Genomic DNA, 9,484 nt, shown 5'->3' with positions numbered 1-9,484 from the left:
ATAACTGGTATTTCCTTGTGGAACTAGTGGTAGAAATAAATCATACTTTCCTGACTAGCCAGGATATATTTTATATGATGCCCATTTTTCTAATGGGTTGTTTTTTCTTTCTCATTTATAGGAATTTGTGTTATGTTTACAGGCTACAATTTTTTACTTCACTCTGATGGGTTTTTTGTACTTTGTTTATTATGTATTTTTTTTGAGACCCAGGTATTTTTATTTTATTATGGTCATATATGAGGCTAGTTTTTACATTTTAACTTGCTTCCTTACAAAATCATTCCATATTCAAATTCATAAATATGATCTATATTTTCATCTGCATATATAAGCACTATTTTTTATTTCAGTCTTAACATTTTAATTGTTTTTATATCATGTGACAAATGGACCATATTTTCTTTCTGTGTAGGATTTTTAGTAGGTCTCTGTTCTTTTGGAACCAGCTGAGAAATAGAATCAACAGTCAGAAAAATAGAACTCAAAATATCACCTTTACTACTAGGAAAGCTAATTGGGGATTATGACTTTATATATAAAGCCAAATGGGCTTGCTAAAAATTTATTCCTAAATTGAACATGATTATGGTGGCTCAGATGGTAAAGAATCCACCTGCAATGCGGGAGACCTGGGTTGATCCCTGGGTTGGGAAGATCCCCTGGAGGAGGGCATGGCAACCCACTCCAGTATTCTTGCTTGGAGAATCCCCATGGACAGAGGAGCCTGGTGGGCTACAGTCCATACGGTCACAAAGGGTCGGACACAACTGAACGACTAAGCACAGCACATCTCTCCAAAATTCCTATCCTAACCCCTTAACGTGATGTATTAGGAGATAAGGCTTTTTGGAAGTTGATTAGGTATGAGATGGAGCCTTCAATCATGGAATTAGTCCCTGTATAGAAGAGATCCCAGAGAACTTTTTGGCCCCCTTGTGTTATGAGAGCACACAGCAGTCTATGAACCAGGAAGTGGGTTCTAACCAGACACCAAACTTGCAGGCATCTTGATCTTGGACTTCTGGACTCCAGAACTGTGAGAAATACATTTCTGTTGTTTATAAGCCATTTGGTTTGTGGCATTTTGTTAGGGCAGCACAAGTGGACTTGAGCAGTTATTTACCCATGCACGAACTGGCACAGGTAGAATACTACTGACTTCCTATTTATGTAGCAGATCCCTGTGAGTGAGAGCAGATAATGCACCCTGGCCACAGGCAGGGAGATCTAGAGAGAGTGGTGAAGTGGCTGCTTAGCACAGCAATCTCAACAACTCCTCTCAAACAAACCAAGCGAAATAATTCCCCCTCGTTGCAAGATAGAGTCAAGAAAGTATAAAAGAAGAAGATAGAGGTGGAAGATCCTCATGTGGAAGCATAAGAAGGGAACAACAAGAGGCTTTCCTCCTTAATAACTGAAATATCTGAAATAACAAAAGCATACAAATTCCAAAACCACACAAATACGAGATGTAGTGGTAGCCATGCTATACCATGTAAAAAACTAAGGTGAAATCATACAGAGATGAAACTGAACAGAGACAAGCCTTTTCAAATCGGATGTCCAAGGATGAGATGGCTAGATGGCATCACGGATTCGATGGACATGAGTCTGAGTGAACTCCGGGAGATGGTGATGAACAGGGAGGCCTGGCGTGCTGCGATTCATGGGGTCGCAAAGAGTCAGACACGACTGAGCGACTGAACTGAACTGAACTGAACTGAAGAATAAACTAACTTTTGGGTTTCTAGTTCCAGTCCTACTGTGGCCCACTGGCACTTTATTTCTCCCTTATGGATAACTGCATTTGCCTATTTGTCTTGACCGTAGGTTTTCTATTCTCTCCACTACGGGGAGTGAATTTACGTTTCTTGCAACCATACAATCCAAAACTATGTTAGAACCAAAAAAGAGAAAAACAACAACAAACAGAGTATAAAGACACTTACATCCATTAAATATAATTACCAGACTTTTACAGAAGTTTTAGCCTACGATTATTTTCTATCCATCATTTTGTTGCAATACCATTATACATAGCAACTTTCATATTACTCTATACTTTTTCCGTTTTACTTAAGTTTCTGTCAACTGTGTCCCATTTTTAAATGCAAATATTTTATGTAAAAATGCTTAATATAAAGAAAACTCGTAAGTAAAAAATATATATGTAAATGATAGAAATCACGATTAAATGGAAAAGACAAGTTAATAATAGAATTCACTAGAGTTCAGTTTTTAACATTTTCTGTGGAAGTTTGGATTCCCCTTTGAATACAAATAACACATCTAATTAAGGAAAAACACAAAATGGGACTTTTGCTTATGCAAAGGTAAAGAACAGACTTTATTCTGGAACATTTTAAGAAAATGAGTTCAGAAACCAGTTCAGGCAAAAATTTCCAACTAAAATATATTCTTGGAGTAAAATCTCACCAAAGACTGCATTTTGTAGACAGTGAGATAGTGATTCTATTACTGCTTACATATTAAGAAAAAGGTGTGATGTCTGGAGAAATTGGGGAAACCCAGATTACTCAAAGTGTAACAACACAAGAGTCTGTTTTATTTACACAGTACTAGTACTCTGGTTGGAGAAGGCAATGGCACCCCACTCCAGTACTCTTGCCTGGAAAATCCCATAGATGGAGGAGCCTGGTAGGCTGCAGTCCATGGGGTCACTAAGAGTCAGACACGACTAAGCGACTTCACTTTAACTTTTCACTTTCCTGCATTGGAGAAGGAAATGGCAACCCACTCCAGTGTTCTTGCCTGGAGAATCCCAGGGACGGGGGAGCCTCATGGGCTGCCGTCTATGGGGTCGCACAGAGTTGGACATGACTGAAGTGACTTAGCAGCAGCAGTACACTGGTGCTTGGAATAATCATTCTAAGATATTACCTATGTGACTATATCTGCTATAAAAATTAGCACAAAAATGAATATTTTAAATTTTTGGTTTTTAAAGAGTTAAAATGTCAAAAGCAACAAAAGAGTTAGGATGTAAAAAAAGCTCAACTTTATTTAAAAGAGGGGTAAAAACATTTGACCTAGTGTCTCTCATGAGTAAATTGCCATGTAAAAGAATATTTGATAAAAAAATAATACGTCATTAACAACTGGACTTACTCGAGGCATGCAGGGGCATTTTAACATTAAAAAATAAATTACTGTTGATGCAAATTAGCAAAAGAAAAGAAGAAAAAGTGCATAGTCCTCTTAATACATGCAAACATTTCAGGTAATTCAACATTAATTTAAAATAAAAACTCTTAAACTGCATATAGAATGGAACTTTCAAAATAGTGTAGAATGCTCAATAATTTCCTGAGACCAGTAATAAGACTCTTATTACTTACCTGGTATTGCCACTTTTACTTTTTACGATACTAAAAGGAGTTGCCAGTGCAAGGCACTAAAAATAAAAGCAAAATAATTCATTATATTCAGGTGACTTGATAAGTGTACAGAGAAAATGGCAAAAACAAAGCAAAATAATCTACATTCAAGCTATCTGTCTAAAAGTGAACTGAGCAAAATCTCTAGATACATGATGACTATACAAAGTCAACTGTGTTTTATCTTCCAGAATAAAAATATAAAATAAAAAAAGTTTAACACAAAGTCAGTTATAGTAAGACCTAAATAATAACTTTGATGGAATAAATCCAACAAAAAATATGCAAGGACAAAGCATTAGTGAGAGAAGTCAAAGTGGATGTAAACAGAAGTAGGAATATACCATAATCAAGAGCTGTCAAACTCAATATTGTAAAAATGTAAATTCAGTCCACACTGACTCATATATACAATACAAATTTCAGTACTTTCTTGGTGTCAGTTGAAATTTGATTCTAAAATTTATTGAAAATGAAAAAAAGGTTGAGAAGAGCCAAGATAAAAATAGAAGAAAAACAAAGCTGGGGAAATTACACTAACAAATTGCTAGACATTTAAATTTTATAGTAATTAAGGCAGTGTGATTTTGGAATGAGGATAATCAAAAAATGGACCAGTGAAGTAGAACTGAAAATCTGTAAATACATATATTAATATTTTTACACACATACACAGTCATTTTTAATTTTTTTTACAAAGTAACACTGCAGTACAATGGGTAAAAAATAGTCTTTTCCAGAAAGGATGGTCTTTTCAGTATGGGTACTGATCAATGGGCTAGTCATATAAAAAAAAAATCAATAAAGTGTGATCCCTGTCTCACATCAGACACAACAACCAATCTCAGATGGATTGTAGATTTAAATATGAAATGCAAAACACGAAAGCTTTTGTTAAGAAAACAGGAGAATATTTTCATGACCTGAGATAGGCAAGTGTTTCTTAAATAAGATTCTAAAAATGTTAAAGAAGAAAGGAAAAAATATAAATTGGACTTAGCTTAAATAATTTCTGTTCCCCAAAAGAAGACGACATCATTACAAACCAAACAGATAAACTCTATAGTAGGTACAAAAACACATTTTTATAAATGTACTGTCAAAGAATGTGTGTAAAGAAAATATAAATAACTCCTACAAATCACTAAGAAAAATACAAACAACAAAATAGGAAACTAGGTAACAGACTTGAAAAAGCAGTTTACAAAGAAACTATTAGAATGGCTCCTAAATACACAAAAAGAGGCTTTAAGAGTCATCAAGTAAATACAAGTTAAAACTGAGAATAGATAAACTGTACACTCCATTTTTATTCAAAAGCAGAGACATTACTTTGCCAACAAAGGTCCGTCTAGTCAAGAGATGGTTTTTCCTGTGGTCATGTATGGATGTGAGACTTGGGCTGTGAAGAAAGCTGAGTGCTGAAGAATTGATGCTTTTGAACTGTGATGTTGGAGAAGACTCTTGAGAGTCCCTTGGACTGCAAGGAGATCCAACCAGTCCATCCTAAAGGAGATCAGCCCTGGGATTTCTTTGGAAGGAATGATGCTGAAGCTGAAACTCCAGTACTTTGGCCACCTCATGCAAAGAGTTGACTCACTGGAAAAGACTCTGATGCTGGCAGGGATTGGGGGCAGGAGGAGAAGGGGACGATGGAGGATGAGATGGCTGGATGGCATCACTGACTCGATGGACATGAGTTTAGGTGAAATCTGGGAGTTGGTGATGGACAGGGAGGCCTGGCGTGCTGCGATTCATGGGGTCACAAAGAGTCGGACACGACTGAGAGATTGAACTGAATTGAACACTCCATTTTTAAAAAACAGGCAATATCAAATGCTGGAGTGGATATGAATCAAATGGCACTCTTCCTGCTTCGCAGAAATTACTCAAACTACTAAAAACACAGATCCAATAATCCCTCAATTCTGTTATTAGACTTGTACACAGGAGAAAGGCACTCACATATTTACTACAAAGACAATGACAATGTTTATGCTGCGCTATTTGCAATAGCTTTCAAATAGGGATATCAAGAGTCTGTAACAGTAGAATTATGAATAAATTATGATACACTGATAAAATAGATAACCACATAGTGATAAGAAAAAGAATATTAACTATAGCAACCGTGTGGATGCATCTCACATGCATATATGAAGTGAGAGAATCAGGGAGAAAAAAATCTTTGCTGTATGATTCCAATTACATGAAGTTAGAAAAATCAGGATAGTGGTTATCTTTGGGGATTAACAGTTGAAACGGGGAAAAAAAAAAAGGAGTCTTCTCGGTGCAAATAATGGTCTCTTTCCTCATCTGGGTGTAGGTTTCACATAGAAGTCATCATTTTGTGAGGAAAAAAATCATCAAGTTGTACATATGATTTGTGTATTTTCCTACCTATGTTTTACACTCCCAAAATAAGTTAACCTCAAAGTATTTTCCAAAGATCCATACTCAAATGATTCTAAATACTAGTATTCACAATGATTCCCAGTTAATTTTTTTATATCCCAACTTTCAATGAGAAACAGAAACAATTCCTGCTGTAAGAGTTCTTCTGGGCCAAGTATAACAATGAAAATAAAATGTCAACCCACATGTGAATTGGCTGTAACCTGAGTGAAAATGGAGGCACTGGTAAAGCTTAAGAGTATTGTTTCTTATCTAAGAATCTCAAAGTTGACTTTTGCTTTACCATTTCCTAAATGGATATTTCTAAGTACTCATTCATGCCTGCACACGCAGCACTGTAACAATGATCAGATTCTCTCACAGAGAGATCATCATTTACCATCACAGCTCTTCTAAGAGTCTCATGTTCCTGCCTGTGATCCCTCCTTGGATGATTTTTCAATGCTTACTAATAAACTACCTTCCAACTAAACAATGGATTCAACTCTATCATGCCTCTCTCTTTAATGTTACTGGCACATTTATCATCTGGAGATATAAGCGAGAGGTTTAAAGGTACAATTAGTTTTGCTTTCATCTAATTTAAATGAAAATAGTATAATGAGGTTTAGGGACAAAATTCTCTTAATTAAGGGGAGTTATTCCTAGTATTTCCTAGTATTCCTAGTATTTCCTGGTGGCTCTGATGGTAAAGCGTCTGTCTACAATGTGGGAGACCCGCGTTACATCCCTGGTTTGGGAAGATCCCCTGGAGAAGGAAATGGCAATCCACTCCAGTACTATTGCCTGGAAAATCCCATGGACAGAGGAGCCTGGTAGGCTACAGTTCATGGGGTCACAAAGAGTCAGACACGACTGAGAGACTTCACTTCACTTCATTCCTAGTACTGAGTTAACATATTTAAATTGACTAAATTCCTTTTTAAAAAAAATAGACTAAAACCTTTTGATGGAGAGAGAAATATGACATCAAGGCAGGTAAGTTATAGTTTGGATGTCCCTCAAGTCTAGGTAGAGGTGCAAGCTGACTTGATTTCAGGCATACTACGATTAAGCACAGCTATTCAAGCCTATCAAGAAAGTATCAAGTTCTCCAGAGAGATGGCATTTTTATCTTTGCTGCATAGCTCCAAGTTTAATTCAGACTGGTGTTTTCAGCATTTTATAGCATTTTTACAAAATAGATAAACTTCAAAATAGCATTTATTAATATAAAAATGTTTCAGCATTTTATAAAGAAAACTTTTCAACACTGAAACAGCTCTTTTACATATTTTGGATGTAACTGCTTAGAAGGCGGCTCTGGAAGTCTGAGCTGCTTTTCCTGATGGCAATGAGCTAACTGTAAAACCTATATAAATAAATCTGAAACTATGATAAAATATTTCCTTGGCCTTTTGGGATTTAAGACCTGTTCTTAAAGATATACATATCTCTTAAAATGATTTCTGAAGCATTGCAATGCAAAGTAGAAAACAAAAAATCTTTTTCATCTAATTTAAGAAATCACCAGGGCAAGTATTTTCTTCTCTTAATGCTGAAGCACTAGTGAATAAAATACTCTTAGCTCATTCACTCCAAAGGAACTACATATTACAAAGGGAACTAAAGTAGCCCTTTTAAGGCAAAACATTTGTACAATTCCATACAGAAGCTTAACACAGGAGAGAACCACTCAGTCTAGGAAGTGGGTATATAACTAAGAATAATCATTTATTAATTCATTTATTCAATGTCTGACAGTTGTCCTTCTAACAGACATTAAAAAGGAGTGAACCAAAATCTATGTCCTCAGTGGGATACATATGTGCAAATGATCAAGTCCAGTACATTTATGTAAGGCAGCGGAGGTACAAATCAAGGTTTTGGGAAGGTGTGAAGAACATCAACCTCTGGGGCATCAGTAAAGCTTTGCACAGAGGGATGGAGAGTAACACCAAGTTAGTGATAATTCAGAGAGTCTTACCTGGGGCTTGGGTTCCCCTTAGAACCCTTCTTGGTAACCTTCAGAGTACAACGAAGTACTCTCATACCTCCAGACGAGCTGTAGAACAATTTGATCATTAAGCCCTCCAGCTTCTACCTGCATTAGCAGCAGACAAACCAGGAAGCCTCAAAACAGGTCAACTTACAGGTACTGAGTGCTTGAGTAATCACTTCAAGTCTCTCTTATGGGGAATTACACTATGACTTAAGTAGAGTTATAGAGCCGGAAATAGATGAGGTCTTTTCTTATATTAAAATTTAGAGCAATCAAGTGTATAAAACTATACGTTTCCTTCAACAACTTTTGCCTATGGTAACATTCAAGGGACTCTGATCTGATTCAAAAGTGAATGACCCATTTAGAGACCATGTTCCCACTACTGGCAGTGTTCAAGGTTTCTACCTCTGAGTGACTGCAGAAGAATTAAGGAACTAACCGAGCCTAGGACATTATATCAATGCATGCACAATGTATTTCCCTACTAGAATTAATATAACCCAATTTAAAATGGGCAGAAGACCTAAACAAACATTTCTTCCAAAGATGACATACATATGGCCAAGAGGCACATGAAAAGATGCTCAACATCACTAATGATTAAAGAAATGCAGGTCAAAACTACAAAGCGGTACCACCTCACACTAGTCAGAATGTCCAACATCAAAAAATCTACAAACAGCTTTCCCCTGGCTGACAGCACAGAGGCTGCACGATGCCTGGAGTTACTGTAAAAGGCGTGAACCAGCAGGAGTTCGTCAGAGCTCTGGCAGCCTTACTTAAAAAGTCCGGGAAGCTCAAAGTCCCTGAATGGGTGGACACCGTCAAGCTGGCCAAGCATAAAGAACTTGCTCCCTATGATAAGAACTGGTTCTACACACGAGCTGCTTCCATGGCATAGCACCTGTATCTCCCGGATGGCGCTGGGGTTGGCTCCATGACCAAGATCTATGGGGGGTGTCAGAGGAATAGTGTCATGCCCAGCCACTTCAGCAGAGGCTCCAAGAGCGTGGCCCAGCGGGTCCTCCAAGCCCTGGAGGGGCTGAAAATGGTGGAAAAGGACCAAGATGGGGGCCACAAACTGACGCCTCAGGGACAGAATCACTGGACAGGTGGCAGCTGCCAGCAAAAAGCATTAGGACAAATGATGCTGGGTTAATAAATTGCCTCATTCGCTTAAAAAAAAACAAAAAAATCTACAAAAAATAGATGCTGAAGAGGGTGTGAAGAAAATGTAACCCTCTTACACTGTAGGTGGGAATGTAAATTGTTACAGCCACTATGGAGAACAGTATAGAAATTCCTTAGAAAACAAACAAACAAAAAACCTATAATTGGAGCTACCATGTAACTCAGCAATCCCTCTCCTGGGCATATATCCAGAGAAAAACATGGTTCAAAAGGATACATGTCCCACAGTGTTCATTGCAACACCGTTCACAACAGCCAGGACATGAAGCAACTTAAGTGCCCATTGACAGAGGAATGGATAAAGAAGATGTGGTGCATATACACAATGGAATATTACTCAAGTTATTTAAAAGAATGAAATAAAGTCGTTTGCAGCAACGTGGATGGACCTGCAGATTATCATACTAAGTGAAGTCAGTCAGGCAGTACAACAAGGCTTATGTGCAGGATCTAAAGAAAATGATACAAATGAACTCATTCACAAAACAGAAAC

At 37.3% G+C, this 9,484-nt stretch overlaps 1 pseudogene; it reads left to right on the top strand.

The window, feature by feature from the left end:
• The first annotated feature begins 8,515 nt into the window (after positions 1-8,515).
• LOC128047057 (40S ribosomal protein S19-like) lies at positions 8,516-8,939 on the top strand (annotated as a pseudogene).
• The last annotated feature ends 545 nt before the right edge of the window (positions 8,940-9,484 follow it).

The sequence above is a fragment of the Budorcas taxicolor genome, chromosome 4 (genome assembly GCF_023091745.1).
Source record: "Budorcas taxicolor isolate Tak-1 chromosome 4, Takin1.1, whole genome shotgun sequence".
In the NCBI taxonomy this organism is placed as follows: Eukaryota; Metazoa; Chordata; class Mammalia; order Artiodactyla; family Bovidae; genus Budorcas; species Budorcas taxicolor.
This window is presented reverse-complemented; position numbering and strand designations above follow the sequence as displayed.